This window comes from Thunnus thynnus, chromosome 10 (assembly GCF_963924715.1).
Source record: "Thunnus thynnus chromosome 10, fThuThy2.1, whole genome shotgun sequence".
Lineage (NCBI taxonomy): Eukaryota > Metazoa > Chordata > Actinopteri > Scombriformes > Scombridae > Thunnus > Thunnus thynnus.
The window spans coordinates 13,096,977-13,114,230 of record NC_089526.1 but is presented as its reverse complement, the minus strand read 5'-3'; the positions used below and the strand labels follow the sequence as shown (position 1 = coordinate 13,114,230).

Below are 17,254 nucleotides of genomic sequence, written 5' to 3'. Positions count from 1 at the left end.
ATGTGTGTATTGAACACATGCAGCGAGCATCTGTGTGCGTGTGTGTGTGTGTGTGTGTGTGTGTGTGAGCATACTGCAGCATGCTAGCACCTACGTCTACTGCTCATGTCATACTACTCCTCTGTTTTGTCCTCCATTACCCCTCACTTTTTTCATCCCTTGCTCTCTTGTTCACCTTGTTTCTCCCTGTGTGCTCCTCTTCTCCTGCCTTCCCCCCTCCATACCCCCTCCCTTCGCTCCCCTCACCTCCCTCTGCTTGTCTCCTCCCTCTCTGTCCCCTCCCTCATGTTTCCTCCTTCCTTTCTCTCTCATTGATAGTGAAGCATATGTGACTAGAATACTGAGGAGCTAATCATTATTCCACGAGCGGAGCACAGTGCTCAGGCAGAATGTCAATTCCTGCACCCCCCCCCCCCACCCCAACCCCCCCACTCCCCCTCTGTCTTTCCCTCCATCTCCCTCCCCTCTTTTGCATGCTTTCCAAGCAATAGTTAACATGGAAGCAACATTTGCGTTCTGCAAAGAGAGAATTAAGGAAACACGCTTACAAATACACATTCACAATTGCAAACACCAGGCTTTTACCACCTGCAGCGCAGTGTATGTGTAATAGTTGAGTTAAGGTTTACATTTGTGCTGTGGATGTTATTTTGAGTGTGCGTGTGTGTGTGTGTGTGTGTGAGTGTGTGTGTGCGATACGTAGTTGTTATGTAAAAGTGCTCCACATCAATTTGTCAAGAGCAAAGAGGTGTGGGATGGAGATGAGAGAGAGAGACAGCTGTTGAATGCATATTTAGAGAGGAGGGAGACTGAAACAAAGAGAGACAGCAACAGCGGATACAGTTAGGCCTAAACCATCACTGATATTATGTTTAATTGCCTTATTGCATGTCTGCATGTGAGTTTGTCAAAGTACGAACATAAAACAACCAAGTTATCTATAGCGTGACATGTGATATGCGACAATCACTCTTGGAGTAGATTCAGTGTCACAAAGTTGTGCTGAAAACCAAGTGAGGGGTAAATTAGACCAGAGGTAAATTAAATAGACAATACACACTTAGACAATATACACACACACACACACACACACTCTGGGACTGCAGGGCGTATGTCAGTGTGTGTGATGGAATGGGAGAGACAGCACACGGAGACTCCTCCTGACTTCCTGAAAACTGCAGCTGTGGGTCACAGCCAGGGGTAACGCTGTGTACACGACCCCCCCAACCTGAGCACACACACACACACACACACACACACACCACATGAACAAAGCCGCACAGCCTAAATAAAGAATTTTAAATTTGCAAGTTGGACGGCTGCAGATACAGTCATATCCAAACGTCCACACAGACATGCACACACACACACATACACACACACACACACAGAAAAAAATGCCATGGCCTAAGGGAACCTCTGGCGTGACATGGCTGCAGTCTAATAGGCTCAAGCATGAGTGAGTAATAGGTGCTCCAGCACTGTCCGCCCACTGGACAAAGACATCTTGAGATGCGCATTATTTTATGAGATGCAAAGTGAATAGGTGAAAACATGATGAAGCATTGGGTAGGGGTGGGGCTGGGGGTTGGGGGGTGGGGTGTTTGAGACCAGAGCAGAGGAGACAGCTCAGCATTGTCACATACTATATTTGCTTCCCTATTTGATTAGGGGACAACTACCAGAGTTGAAGTATCCAAAGGCTCAGATCAGAGGGCATTAGTCAATATGGGAGACACAAATAGGCCCTAACTTTAAATTATGCCACTACGTATTCACATTATGAGCGGAGTAAGTAAATGCTGTGGTTGGACGGGAGCAATGTGGAATTCATTTGTAATACACAAATAATAAACACATAGCAGGTTTTTATCATTTTATCAATTTAATTACTAATAGCTATCTTGTAACCTAACCGCTCTTTTTAAATATGTTTAAGCATAATTTACAAATATCACAGTAAGCCAGCACAGTGTTGTCACTAGCAATTAAAGGGCCACCTCATGCACAGTGTGACAAAATCAATGGTTCAACACACTGTGGTGAGTTTAATAGCCTTGGAGGACATGAAATGCTAAGGGAGCATTGGGGCTGCATGGTTGAGAAAAAGATCTATACTGAAAAGGCTACTCGGACCAACCAGTGCACCAGAGAGGAACAAAGGCATCATAAGGCCAATGTCCCAGCCTCGTTAGGGGGGATGAGACAGCGTAGCGTGATACAAGTTAGGCTTGTGACATCATATAGTGTGAGTTGCCTCTCTGGAGACTGCTGTCTGCTTGCGGTGGGCTCATGCTGTTGTGGAGTTGTGCCTTATATGAGTGAACATTATAAATAGTGAGGAGGATGTCAGCTCCATTCAAGGAAGTCCCACGTGAAGTGTCAGTGTGCTCCGGTGAGAGGAGAGATGATTTTCAGAAATGCGTGTGTGCAGCATGTGTGCATTGCGTACGCCTGCATACATGTTTGATCTCACCTCATGCTCTGATAGGATTTATACTCATGTGTGTGTTTACCTCTTCTTCCCCCGCTTGTGTTTGTGCATATCAGTGACATTATGTCAATATGTGCCGCTGTTTGTCGGCCCAATAGTGTGTTTACATATGATTCTGCTGTGTGTGTTCACATGTATATGTTGGCGTGTGTATGTCATAGGGTATGGGGCGAGTTGCGTGGTGGTGTGATAGTGTTTGTCACCCTGAGCATGTAGCCATGTCAAACTCTGTCAGGGTAGTTTACTCTGGCAAGGGATGTAACACATCCCTATGATTACTCTCTCTCTCTCTCTCTTTCTATCTATCTATCTGTTGGTGTGCGTGTAAGTGTGTGTCTGTTTCTGATTGTGTGGCCAGTTTTTTGCCTTTCCTCTTATTTCAAATGCTTATCGCAGAGACTGACAGAGAGAAGAGAGAGGGTGGGGAAGGGGGGGGGGGGGGTGAGTTGATATTCATCTTTGAGAAAAATACCTTGGAGGGAGAGAGAAAGAGAGAGAGAGAGAGTGAAGAAGTGGGTGTTGGGAAAGAGGAGGGAGGGAGGGGAGAGAGTGGGAGGGTGCAGAGAGAGAGAGAGAGAGAGAGAGAGAGCTGATTAGATTGGAGAAAGCCAAGGAGGTATGGGTATACTATTGAGCAAGGGGAGAGACAGAGAGGAGAGAGGCAGAGGGGAGGGTGACTAAGTGAATGCAGTTTGCCATCGCATGTCGCCGAATCACAGCGAAGTCCACAGGCAGGCGGATGGATTGGACCTGAATCAACAAATGGATACAGAAAAACTGGATATACACTGCATATGAGGCGAAAATACGGGAGGACGAAGAGTCTGCCTTCATATCCTTTTATCTCTGCATCAGATACTGCTGTGAGGTACCCACAGGGAGGGAAAGGAAAAAAGCGGACAACTCATTTCTCTCTAACACCCTTGGAAGCTGAGGAGCTGTGAGCCAGAATAGAGTCGACTGTGGGACTTGCTGGGATTGAATATATGCTCAGTAAGTATTTGTATAGGCTGTAAATGCCAGTGTATGAGTGTGTCTATGTGTGTGTGGATTAATGCCTCTGGCTTGTGCACTGCCTCTGATGCTTTTTTCATGAAGAAAGAGAAAAGGGAGAAAATAAGAGAGGAAAGAAGGGAATGCAAATGCAGTTATGCTGCAATGTCTCTTCTATTGTGATATGCTGTTTGCATCACTGAACAGCTTTTTAAAAAAACAAAAATTTAAACAACTACCCCAGACTTGACTCTGTGTGTTTGTGCCTTTTCCTCCACAGTGCCGGTGTGTGTGTATGTGAGTGTGTGTGTTAGCTGATAATAGCAGCCCCATTGGTATTCAGCGGAGGGAGCTCCAGGATCTCGCTGCGCCTTTCCCCAGGATGGGATCACAGAGCAGGGATTGTGCTTGCCTGTGGAGAGCCCGCTGAAATGGGTGAGTGTCCGTCCTTCTCTTCCTTCTTTTTTCCCTTTCTCCGTACTCTTTCTCCCCTCTTTTTTGTTTCTTATTATCTCTCTGTCTGCCTCCTCTTCTTCAGTCTGCAGTTATGTTCAGAGCATTTTCACCCCTGATGGGTTTTCCCTTGGTTTCCTCATGTCTCTCCTTTTACCTCACCCACTCAGCCTGTCCAACCCACCTCTCTACCTCTCCCCAACCTGTTTCCCTCCATCCCTCCTTCTGTCCTCTTTTCATCCAGTATCCATCTCTCCTCATCTCCTTCCCCCCCCTGTCGAGACATAAACAGGCCTTTCCTGTTTGATGGATTTTGATGAAATCTGAATGGCTCACTTCAATTTGTCCCCCCCCCCCCCCCACCACCACCACCACCCCCTCTCTCTTTGCCTCTCTCTCTCCTCCCCTCCTCGGCTGTGTCACCCCTCCCCCCTGCTCGCCTCCATCCCCTCTCTCGGTCTCTTCAAGCTCCTCTCTACATTCACTTTGAATTCAGACATGCCGCCGATGTTTGAGTCTCTCTCCTGACATAGGCAATGAATGGAGATGCTGTGGATCTGTGTGTGTGTGTGTGTGTGTGTGTATGTGTGTGGAAGGATTGCTATTTCAGTGTCTGTGTCAATCATTTCAATAGTGTTTCATGTGTATGCATCTGTGACACAATGCAGAGAGGGCAGAGGTCTGTGTTCAGCCTCAGTGTGTGGGATTGGTGGAACATAAGGTTATGAAGTAGATCAATGTGTTTAATTGCTTCAGGCATGTCAGCTGTGACACATATGCAGGTGCAGACACACACACACCCACACACACACACACACACACAGACTGTAACTCTTTTTACACGCACCTCTGTCTTTTTGCACTCCATGCTGACATACCTTCTGCACACCAATTCACACCCACCTACATCTTTTCGCACCTGCGACACAATAGCATGCTAATGGCAACAAAGGCTGTGTGCGCACACTCACATACACACGCAAAAACAAATACAGACACTACCTAACCACTGTGCCAACACACACATGTGGTCTCATCCTAAATGGTCCTATGAGGATATGAGTGTCACAGGAGGGTCATATCTAGCCTCACAGCAGTATTGATTGGAGCTGATACACTGAATGGCCTCTAATGTTTCATTTTAAATGGACCATCACCTCACTGGACTCTGTAAAAAGGAAGCAGTCACTAAACCTATTTAATGATTTTGTTGTGTTCTGTTAAAAGAAATGATTTTGTGACTGCATGGCTCTGAACTCTGGACATCTACTTTTAAAAAGGTGTGTGCTTTCTCCATACTGTTCTGAATTAAGACAGTATTCATTAATTTATATGTGAGCTGTTTTATTAGAAAAAACAGCTTATAGTCAACAGGTGCAAACTGTTGCATAGTAACAGAGAGGCCACTACCTGTTGGGTAGCTAAGATTTGACATCCTGCTGCTATTTTTAGATTTAGGTGATCTATTTGACAAAACGCTGTATGATTTATTAGGAAATAAAAAAAAAATCTGCAGGCAGCCAAGTCTGTCTAAGCTCAGGCCAACATTAGTTTTGCCATCTGTCATCGACATGCATACCTGTCAGCCTGGAACATTGTTGGTCTGAAAGGATGTAAGAATATGTCTTGGCACAATAGAAAGTCATACATAAATGTGACAATATGCATCGGAGTCAAAATAATGATCAAAGTAAGAGCAAAGTCTGATTAGTCATGGCTGTATTTTGTTTGTATAAATTAAATGCCAAAGGACAGAGTCAAATGCCAACACTTTACCCTGTCAGTTATCTCAAATGCTGCCTGAAAGCTGTGACACACTTAAAGTCGTAGTGTTTGACTGTAGAAATATAAAATTAGTTTGTGTGAAGACATGAAACCTAGAATTTGTGGCAAAATGAAATTGTTACTCCAGTCAAGTTCAAAATTTCTTTTAGTGGAAGGTCTCATCTATACATTTTTCTTCTTCTGTTTATTATTTTTTTCTTTAATTTCTTGAACAAAGCTGCTCAGTGACTTAATTAAGAGATTACTTTTTTATTGCATTTGCACAAAAACCTCAGTTTTACACCTAAGAGGGAATTTTCAACTGTAAGTTTGTTATGATTCCAACTTTGTTAAAATATGAAATAAGTGTGTCAAACCGTGATCCTTGTAAGGTGTTTTGTACTGAACTGTGAGCTGAATAGTGTCACACTCCACCACTCCTAGAATCCAAACCTGTCTATACTAGGTCACTTTTTCAAGAAAGAAAGTTCTAATGAATTTTAATCCAAACCAAATAGCCAAATCTAAAAATATATTAGAATGAACTTTGTTACACTCATTCATGGTGCCTCTGCTGCTTAAGTGACAAGCTCATGTTACTGTAAGACAGTTGCATTTACCTTCATCCATGATTTGACTATGGTTTGGTGTCAAGTTCTGCATGACTCACTAGTTTTCTCCTTTTTGTATTAGCAAAGAGAGCAACAATAGTCTAAGGCAGCGGGGCATGCAGTATTTCAGACGGACAGTGTGTTTTAGGAAGACCCCCGCTGGAGTACAAGGCACACCCTGTTGCTCTTCTACACAGAGAATTTTGAATTTCAGCAGATCATTACAGATCAAATAATAGTTTAAATTTTGTATAAAAAGTGACAGGCCTAGTCTATACCAGTCAAGTATGACTGCTTGTACCTGACCAATGCTATGTGCCCGGACTGCAGTCCTCCACCTGCCTCAGGCACATTCACCAGTCAGAGGTCTCTCTCTGTCCTTCATTGTGCTCCCTCAAATGCATCTTGTCTTGGATACTGTGTGACATGATGGACAGCTAACTTGGAATTGAAGAAAAAGACAGGAGAAATGATTGGATGAAAGTAGTAGAGGTGTAGATATAAAATTGGATAGAAGGAATAGAAGAGAGATGTGACGGGGGAGAGTGTTTGAAGGTGAGCTTGTTGGAAGAGAGTGAAAGGATCAAATCATAGAGTGAGTGGAGAGGAGGAAGGAGCAAACAAGCAGCAAAGTCGGAGGAAAAGTGACAAGGACGGAATAGACAGCAGGACGACAGACAGGGTGGAGTGTGATGAGGAGGAGAATGACGTACGCGATAAGGCAGAGTGACACAAATGTCAACATGCTAACCTTTCATGCACTCTCACTCTCTCCACTTTACTTTGCCTCTCTTCTTCCTCTCCTCCAGATCTGAAGCCTTGCAGAGATGGACACCAAATGGGCAACATGGAAGCCAACATACACCCTCCAGCGACTAGCTTTCCACACCTAACTGCCTCCACCTTCTCCAGCCATCAGCTTGAACCATCCCAGCGAGGGTTGCAACTGCAGAGTTGAGGACAAGCCAGACTGTGATACCAGAACTACAGGAAGTAGAGAAAAGCAGAGGGGGACAAGCCTCAGAGGAGTTGACGTACAACAAAGCAATCAACCTGTTGAGCATACGATTGAGCTTGTCGGACTTCATCAGAAATGAAATAGGTTGCAGTGATGCTTGAGCAATGGTATGGAGCCTTCGGACATATCCGGATTTATCGACCGGATATCCTATCGAGATTACGACACTTTTGTGCACACCTCAGAGCAGGGCCGCTCTTCCAGATTGGCTTGTGGGCAAAAGCGAGTAATTGAAAATCCCCCCTCGAGAGGCTCTCTGTTCTGATTTGTTGTGGGGGGAGGAGGGCTTATTTTTTATAAAGAACAATTTTGAAGAAAAAACCCCCCCCTCTTTATCCCACATTTTTTCTTTTTTCTTTTCCACCATCTTCTCACACATTGCGGAGAAATACATTATGAAGCAGCACCATTCTTCTTCATCCTCCCTTGGTGACGGAGAGAGAGGAGGGACAGACTGTCCAGAATAGATAACGAGCAAGGAGACTGGCACTGAGGAGAGGAGAGGGAGAAAAAAAGGAGCAGAAAATAGAGGGAAACAGGTAGAGAAGGAAGAATACAGAGAGTAAGAGAAGGAGGTAGAGAAGGCAAGAAAAGAAAAATAGAGAATTAACTAAGATTGTTCAAAATCCTCTTCAAGACCTCAAGTCTCTCTTTCTAATTCGTCTGTGCTGTGTTGGAGGCTAGTTAGCGCAATGGGCAGGGGAGGGGTCAAGATTTACACCAGGGGGGGCACTTGAGCAGGAGAGTAGGGTTATGTCCCCCCTGCACCTGCCTGGTCTGTATCATAGTGTTTGGCAGGAAGACAGATTGAGAGATGGCTTGGTAAACAGACAGCTATACTGAATGACAGACAAGCTCTGAGGCTGGTAAGACAGACCGATAGGAAGACAGAAAGAGAGGAAGACTGGAAGACAGGTACACAGCCTATTCCAAGTGTCAGGCAGAGAGCCAGGCAGACAGTCAGCGCCGGCACAGTAGACAGCATGCAATTCATTGTCATTCTATGCAGTGTGTGAGGAAAAGACAGAGAGAAGGAAAGAAAGCATAGACAGAAAGAAAGGAGAGGAGTATCCCTGTGTTTGTAGCTTCTAGAGAATCTCACTTTGTCTGCATCCACCTCAGTCAGTACTGTGGCAAAGCTCATGCACTAAAAAAACAGGTGGGGAGGGAGGGGGCTTTTACTAGAAAGAAAATACAGGTTGGAGCGAGAGAGAGAGAGAGAAAGAGAAGGAGGGAGGCAGGCAGAGAAACAGAGGGAGAGAGCAGGTGTCTGAAATCCTCCCCTTCATCTGCTTGTCATTTACTCCTTTATGTTCTCTCGTCATCTGGTGAGGTGATTGGTTTTCTGATGCCGGTGTTCCTCTGCTCATAGGCCCTCCGCAATCCCGAGGAAAACAAGAGGTGGGCAGACAGAGGAAAGCAGAAAAAGACAGCATAAAAGAAAAGGTGGAGCCCCATTTTGATTGACTAATCTTCACCCCTACCTTTTCTTATTTGTCAAGACGGGCTATTGTTATTTTTTTGCCTTTTTTTCTTAAAGTAAGAGATAGAGGGAAGAAAAACAGCTTCCCGATCAATCCCTCATTCTCTTTGTACACAGAATTGAACCTCTTCTCTCATCAATTGTAGATTTTTTCCTTACCTTGTTCTAAAGGGATTATTTTCTCCATCAGAATATAAACACTGGGATCCTCTAGATTCTATCCATATGTCCTCCCCCCGATGAAACAGTGTGAACCCCTCTGACTCCCCCTAAGGCCTCCCCCCTTGGCTGAAGTGCTAAAACCCTGTGGTCCCAGATCTCAATGCCTGTGTTGACTCACTACAACAGCGATAATATGGCACAGCGCTTCTGATACTGTCTGATTCATTCTGTAAGTAGGACTCTCTCTCTTTTTCTATGTGTTTGTGCGTGTGTTTCTGTTCACATGTACACTGCATGTCATTAGCGTGTATTCAGCTCATGTATGCAGAAACACAGACGTGGTCTGTCTTTCTGCAGTGTTGGTTTTATGGTGTCTTCACAGCGGATTTGCTTTCCTGTGCTTCCTCTGCTTCAGGCAATTTGAGCATGTGTGTGTGTGTGAGAGTGTGTGTGAGTGTGTGTCTGCCAAAGCAGGAGATTTTGATCTTACAGCCAAGCTTACAACAGCATCAGAGTGGTGTCAGAAAGAGGCGAAGGAGGGGCTTTTCTCTGGGTGTGGGTTTGTGTGGGTGTGTGTGTTTGTGCAGGCCCACATATTGGTCCTGAGGTTAATTTGAACTAATTAGTGGTGAGTATTTTTGCTTCTCAGAGCAGTTTTTTGGTTCTGTGTCAGTGTACTTGCATTCATTAGGGTGAGATGGAAAGGGGATGGGGGGCTAAAACTGAAGAGGGTGAACCAGCTAATGAGAATGACTCTGATTCCCTGACTAGTTCTTTGTTGCCTCCATTTCACGTCTAATGCCCTGAGCATTACACCCCGGCTGCATATCATTTCAGCCTCCTTTTATCTCCCTATGTGTTGCTTTGGATGAAACCCTGTACTGAGACCCAGCCTCTGCAATGTCCTGCATATTACTAAGCCCATCTATCTCTGCAGACACATCCACATCTTTATACACTCCCACAGTCACCAGGCCCTGCACCAGGAGACGCTCAATCAAGATAGTCCCTTCAAACAGACCAATGAACTGTGAATAACGCCATTACACAAACTCCCAGCTCAGAGCGTTACAGAGACAGAAAGATTGGGAGGGTGGAAAAAAAAGGAAGGAAAAAAGCACAAGAGAAAGAGAGAGAGAGAATAGAAAACATTCTAGAGATGGAAGAACAAGAGCGGAGGGGAATGAGAGAGGAGACATAGAAAGAGTGAGACAGAAAGCAACAGAGAGGAGGACACATAGAGGAGGGAGGGTGAGAAACAGAGAGGGAAAAGGGAGCGTGTGGGTCTAGAGGGGCCGCAGAGCAGGAAAAGACCTCTGCTCCATGGGAGCACTCTGATGGGCTTAGCAAGGCCCCGCTTTGTTCACACTGTTGGTCAGCCTCTCAGAATTAAGATTACTAAATAATACGATTACTGCAGCTGCACACTGATAACACACTGCTGCCGATCCCCTTTGTCACTGTTAGAAAACCCAGAGAAGAGAGGAGGAGTGGCATATGATGGCATCAAAGGCATGACTGTACTGACTACACAACACTGTCACAAGGGCTTTCGCCTCACAACATGGCTTCTCTGTTTGGAGATGAGTAAAAGTGGGAAGAGTTGGTGTGACTTTTCATATGAGAAAAAATAAACTAAAGTTTTTTTTTTCCTCAAATGGATGGATGTCGTGACATATGTGACATCAATTTTGACTCGTCTTATCCTTTCTCCAGTTGTTAATGTGTCACTGTCAGCCCCAAAGGGACTAAAAAAGTCAACTAAACAAGACACGTCCCAATCTATTGCGACTGCACATGTGTAAACATAAAGCAAGGCTCTAATGGTGAGACGCCTGCCCCTTATCTCCGATGTTTTACACTGCATCCACTGGGTGGGCTATTTGTTTCATGTTTCCGTGCTTGACAGCTTTGACACGGATTCCTGCCAAGTTGACCTTGCAGTTTAAAGAGTAATAAAAGCTGAATTCCCAGGCTATGTTGCACATCGATACGTGTTCTTCTGGTAGCTGATAAATGGTCTTCCACCCCTCGGGAGTGGGGAAAAACAAGCAGGCAGCAGAAAACTGCTGTCCAGTCCTGCTCAGCAGAAGTAAAGCACAACCATCTGAAACCTACTGCTCCCAGAGTAGTGAGCTAATATCAGGGTTGGGCTGGGCTCAAACCCCCCTCCTATGAGATATGAAGTATCTTCTCTTTCCTCTCAGCAGGAGAAACCATTTGCCTGCAGAGCTAAAGATTAGCTTGGAGCAGGAAACAGAAAATACGCATTTAGCATGTGATGGTATAGTAGAAAAGTAACAAACAACAACCCAGAGTGGAGGACACAAAACGAAACAAATGAATTATGACATACAGCCCAAACATCCAGTTTAAAACAGCCTTAAACCACTGAGATTTAGCAACCATTCATTTCAGTTTGTTTCTGTTCCTGTGCAGCACATTTGTCATCTATTGGAGGTTTCATGCAATGTCATGTGGTGTATTTACTTCAGTGACATCATATAAACTTTGAACCCAGGCCCTTCCTAGCAGAGCCCCCCCTTAGTCACAAAATAACTGTATGACTCACACCGTAGAACCAGTACAGCTCCAGTCAAAAAGGATCCATGCTGAAAAACATACACTCTGCTCAGCGAGTCCAGACATGCTGAAACAGAAAGGCCATATGGAGATGAGGTGCCAAATTATCAGTTACGTGTTTGTGTCATTCAGTCTCTCCCTTTTAAGTGCTTTTTACAACAGCAGTATACAGTGTGGGGACAGTATACTCCAATCATTTCACTTGACTTGGTATAAATTGCAGCAGAAAAGCACATGGTTCATAGGATAATCTTTCACTTTGAGTTTCAGAGCTTCCTATTGCCCCTGTTTGTGCCAGTCAGGTCCTTTCAGATCAGTGATCCCGTCATCCCTCAGGGTAAGATTTTCTAATTGCTGGTTCAGATTTTATTCGCTTGTTCCAGTTTTGATTGTGCTTACATCAATCCTTGATAATTCTCAACTTATGTTACCATTTAGACAAAAGCACATTTTTTACATTGTTTGCACCATTAATCATTTTACAGTTCTTTGGTAGGAACAGCTGTTCTTTCTTCAAAGGTGGTCAGCACCTTTCTTTAACTGTGCTATAATAGCTAGCAGGAAATGCTCAATTCTTCTAAAAAATGTTATAGATAATTGTTAGACTGTTAACAACAGTGAATCTATCATTTTCTTATCAACTCTGCTTCTGCTATCATACCCCATGATGCCTCTTGTGTGGCAGTACACCCCTGAAGTGCCTCTGACAGCCCCTGCTCAAAAGTGAGCCAGGCTAATTTTGGATATGAGATCTCTTCTAACACTGAGCAGCACTTCAGTTTCCTCTGCCTTCAATCCTCCACCGCTTGACCACCAGCGCGAGGCACTGCAGCCTGCACTAAACCTTTGCTCCTCATTGCCTAATGGAGCACAAAAAATGGCCCTGTTTGCTTAGTCGTTTGTCCACTCCTGCTTGCTTCAGGCTAGCTGGCCTTGGGGGAAAGATTGAGTGTGTGTGTGTGTGTGTGTGGAGGGTGACAAGAAACGGACATTAGGACACACATGCCCTTTCCATAATGTGCTCCCGGCTGGGCTGTTTGGCTGGCCATAAAGTGAATGCCGCTAATGGCCTCTCAGTTAATGGAGTCATTAAGATTGGATTGCAAGAAGATAAAAGCAATGTGTATAATGTGTGTGAACCTGGTGGAAGTGTGATCGTTAGTATACATATGTGTCCTGTTACTGTAACTGCTTTGTGTATTTCTAGTTGTAGTGCCTCAGTAGCTACACCCAGGACAACACTAAAGGCGGCAGTGACACTCCTTGGCATTAGCATTAGTAGAAAAGGTCAGTATTCTATCAATGTAATTGTAATACGGTCTGAGGCTCAGGTGATCAGTCCTGACCCGGCCTGTCCTAATCAGCCGTCTCACGGAGCCTCAGAAAGTCACAGCTATAATGTTTCACTGCTAGACTGCCACTGCCTAGTGTGAGTGTGTAAGTGACAAAGGCTGATAAGCTTGCTTTTGAGGTCATTTCAGGACCCGTCCCCAAGAGAATTCAGCAAGGCTGGCGAAAGGCATTCTGGGTAGCGTTGCGTGTTGTTTTCATGGTGGCATGACTGCTCATTAAGTCTATGTCAATTTCTTGATGCTCACCAGAGGGTTTGCTTATGTCACCGTGCTCATCATATTTTAAGCTTCAGCTGCAATTGGTCCAGCTTGCCTCATTCACTTGTTGTAATGCCCTTTATCGTACCACAGGGGAAGTTAGTTTGCAGACAGAATTAACATTAAATCAAAGATAAAATAATTAAAACAGAATGGAAAACTCTTTCTAATTAGGGCAGACAGAGAGTCAATAGCTTGACTTGCTAAATTCGGCATATATTCACATTTGTTTTGCCGACTTTGGAAAGTATTACTTTTAAAAAAATCTAATTGAAGGTGCATTTTACTACACTGTTTACAAATATACCACACTCACATATCTCTGCCAGCCTCATGGGTAATAATGGGTAATATTTATCTGTCAAATGGTGTCAGTCCATGTATCAGGAGATCAGAAAATACATTTCAGAGTGAAAGAGCGCGCCTTTTAATCTAATCAGTTACTAAGTAGGCGAAGCCCGTAGCTGGAAAATGGTGTCTCAGCAGGGGATGTCATACTGCAATCACTGATCAAACCTGTCTGCAGACCCCTGAGGAAGCCTGAGGGGGTCATGCTGCAAAATAAGAAAAAACTGGTTTAATTTCAGTTATTTTATTTTGAGATAGGATAGCCAGGGCATATTTTAGAAGCGACTCATATCTCAATTCAGAGATTTTTATCATTACTGTCATCACATTATAAACACTTTGTAATTATACTTTATTCAAATTATATATGTATCTGTTTGGGGAGTCTGTCTGTGAATATGTTTGGAAAAACTGCATTTATACAGTTTGACTGTGAGAGCATGTATTTTTTGCTACAGTATGAGTTGAAGTACCCTGTAAGCAATCTTGTACTGTTCATCCACTCTGGTATAATTCTACATAACTGCTTTTATGTGAAAAAATGTTCAAAAGTCATTCAGGTAACAGCATTGTCAGCCTTCCTCTAGTGAGTCTCTTTTACATTTTAATGTTTCCCTGCTGTTCATGCTGAGCAGCAGTTTGCCTGACAGTGTAATAATGGCACTCATCATGACATCTACAGGTATCGCATCTCTCTGAAACCAACCATTAATACATGTACGACTCAGCTCAGCTCCACTCGCCTCTCTAGGAGTGCATGGTGGACCCGCATCAGATAGTATTTGAACATATTTGCTTTTACATACTTGGAAAAATAAAATAGTAGTGCAGATGAGCGCACCACCTATGTAGTGTTTGAAAGTGGGACAAAGCAACATAGTAGTTGTTGTTTATTGTGTCATTCACATACATATACATAAGAGCCTAGAGCCCACATTGACTTCTTGTAACAAATATTACAATGTAAACAACTTTAATTAAAAACATTACAATCTGTCAAAAAAGCTGCTCTTATGAAAACAACTACTACAACTCAATTCATGGATAATCATCCAAATACAAGAAGTAATTAAACATTTTTCTAAAAGGCATAGCCCCTAAATCATCATGTAATGAAAAAGTAAAACATAAAATGGAATCTCTGTGCACACAGAGATCTTTGACTTTTGCTTAAATTCTTTTTCACATAAAATTTATAATTTTTTTAATGAGGTAATATATTCTTTAATTGGGCTGGTACCAAAAATCAACAGTCCATCTTTGCATATTGTAAAATGAAAAATAAATTAATCGTACATAATAAAGATCCCATCTTAGTAGTCCAGGGATGTCAATGAAAAATGTCCAAACTAAAGATCTTTCTAGTAAGCCACTGTTGACAGGTGTGCTCCAAAGCTGGTTAATCTCATACTGTATGTATGATGTTCAGAGGTTCCTATCTTATATCATGACTGACAGATTTCACTGCAACAATATTTTTTTAAATGTATCAACAATAAAGAAGATAAAACACCATGTAGAATGTTAATGAAATGACCTACGTAAAAGTGTTCTTCCATAAATTAAGATCAAACACCCTTATTTAAGTTGTTTTCAACCTGGCCCAGTCTCAGACTTCAGCAGATGGATCATCGTTTATTAAGAAATCCATAAAAGGTTAATTAACTTAACAAGAAGTTGTCACTTTTTTGACATTTATATCTTCAGTTAGTCTGTAAGTAGCCCAAACTGCAGCCCACTTATATATAGTACATCAAATACAAAAGATGCCAGCATCTGCGTCTTCATACTAAAATGTAGTCTGAGGCCAAATTTCATCACTGTTTCCATGTTTTGCCCTGTGTCTCGTTTCCACAACAGTGGTATTTTGGGATTGTGAGTCAAGAGCCTGTAATCAGCTCCACCAATTAGAAGTATTAACATGCGAGTCAGTTCCAGCTCAGCTGCCTCGGTCCAAATGGTGATGCGGCAGTTGATTATGGGCTTCTGCCTGATTTTAAACAGAATATTTAATTGACTGAATGAAACATATTATTCTAAATAGACTCATATTATATCATTTTAACTGGATTAAAAAAATACAACAGATGTGATTAATTAACTAATTTGTGGTTTTATGGGCTTTTGATCTGCATGAACATGTGGTTGGTCTGGAAAATAATGGCAGCGTTTTTTCAGCTGAGTCAAAACTTGGCCGTGATGACAACCCCCTGCCACTGCCCCCCGCTGCAACCACACACACAGAAATGTCATGGAATAGTATAAATATTATCTGCATCATTGACTTTTTGTGATATAACTTTCAGATGAACTCAAATGTAATAATTGTAGTGTGTGAATGATGTAAATTCAGACACCCAGGGAAGGAAGTGATGACTATAATTAAGGTCATATGAAGGTGTGCGTGACAATAAGTAAAAATTATTTGCTAGAGCAAAGTTATTCTTTAAATGGTTTGACACCTTCCTGATGGTGATAGTTTTCTACTTCACTTAAGCTCAAGGGCGTAGGTTTGGTTTTAACTTAGGTAGGGACATTTTTTGTCGGACAGCTAAAATAATTGTGTATGTGTACTTGCTGTCTATCATTCTTTTCTCTTTCATAGGCACATGTGCACACAAACATACACACAGAAAGAGCCTGACTCTGCAAAATATTTACTGAATATGCATATGTTGACTTGCCTGAAACTGGACTTGTATCATGATTTTCTCTCTGATTTTTACATTTCATTTTATTGATAGAGTACTTAACTATAAATCTGAGACCAAAATTAATATTTAAAAATAACATGTCATAGACTGTCACAATAAATATTGCTACAATAAATTAAATGTATAGAAACATGTAAGCAATGTGCTGTTTCTAGGTGCTGTAAGGTTTTCAAACCTCACCTGAGATTCTGTCCTTCTTTCAGTTTGTGGATTTGGGTGACACAACTCAAGAGTTTCATGACTGAGTCACAGTGATGCTCAAACCTATCTTTAAATCATCTCAAAAACTTCTATTTGTATTATTTTTCATTCCACTCCTGAACTTATGGCTAGATCTTTCACTATGACATCAGAGCTCACCTGAGAGGCTCCAGCTCACCTGTTTGTGTGTCTCTGTGCTGCTCAGGCTGCTGCTGACAGGACTTTCATAATGAAATGATGCCTGACAGTCACAAACAGATCAGTTGGACAAACTAATTTAGCTTATAAATAATGTTCATGTCTAAATGACACATATGCAATAATAACTCTGCTCTTGAGCCACTCATGGCACACTTCTTTACAGAAAACACACAAACCTGGCAACTCTGCAGAGATCTTATGGTTAACATTACATGGAGTTAAAGCAGCTAGATTGTTAAGATTGATTGAGATTGGTAAAAAATATTGGTTGGGACAGTCTAGCAACTCCTTGATATTGGTAGTGACATGTCCTTACCCTACTGTCCATACCCAAATCTTTGCCCAGGCTTAAAGGTAAAGTCAGCAATTCTAATCCAATACACTTTTTGTCAAATTCAGTGAATATCTCCTCATGGTCTGCTAGCCGTCCGTTCTGTGTGTGTGTGCTAAAAAAATGATGGCGTTCATACACAGCACTGGCTCTGTAAACGGGCATGTAAACACAGTGGCTCTGAGCAAACCACACAACACTACTCCAGCCAATCAGCAGCAGGGGGCATTCGTGCTCATGCACAGGACAGGAGGAAGTCATCAGAGCAGCTGTCAGTGTGAAGACATG

At 42.8% G+C, this 17,254-nt stretch overlaps 1 protein-coding gene across 1 annotated transcript in view; it reads left to right on the top strand.

Annotated features, from left to right (window-relative positions):
• Positions 1 to 17,254, top strand: part of grik5 (glutamate receptor, ionotropic, kainate 5) — a 91,111-nt gene that overhangs the window by 3,691 nt on the left and 70,166 nt on the right. The window contains exons 2-4 of the mRNA XM_067601060.1: positions 3,350 to 3,487; positions 3,768 to 3,922; positions 7,125 to 9,207. The gene's annotated coding sequence lies outside the window, so the exon portion shown is untranslated. The remainder of the gene's footprint in view (positions 1 to 3,349; positions 3,488 to 3,767; positions 3,923 to 7,124; positions 9,208 to 17,254) is intronic.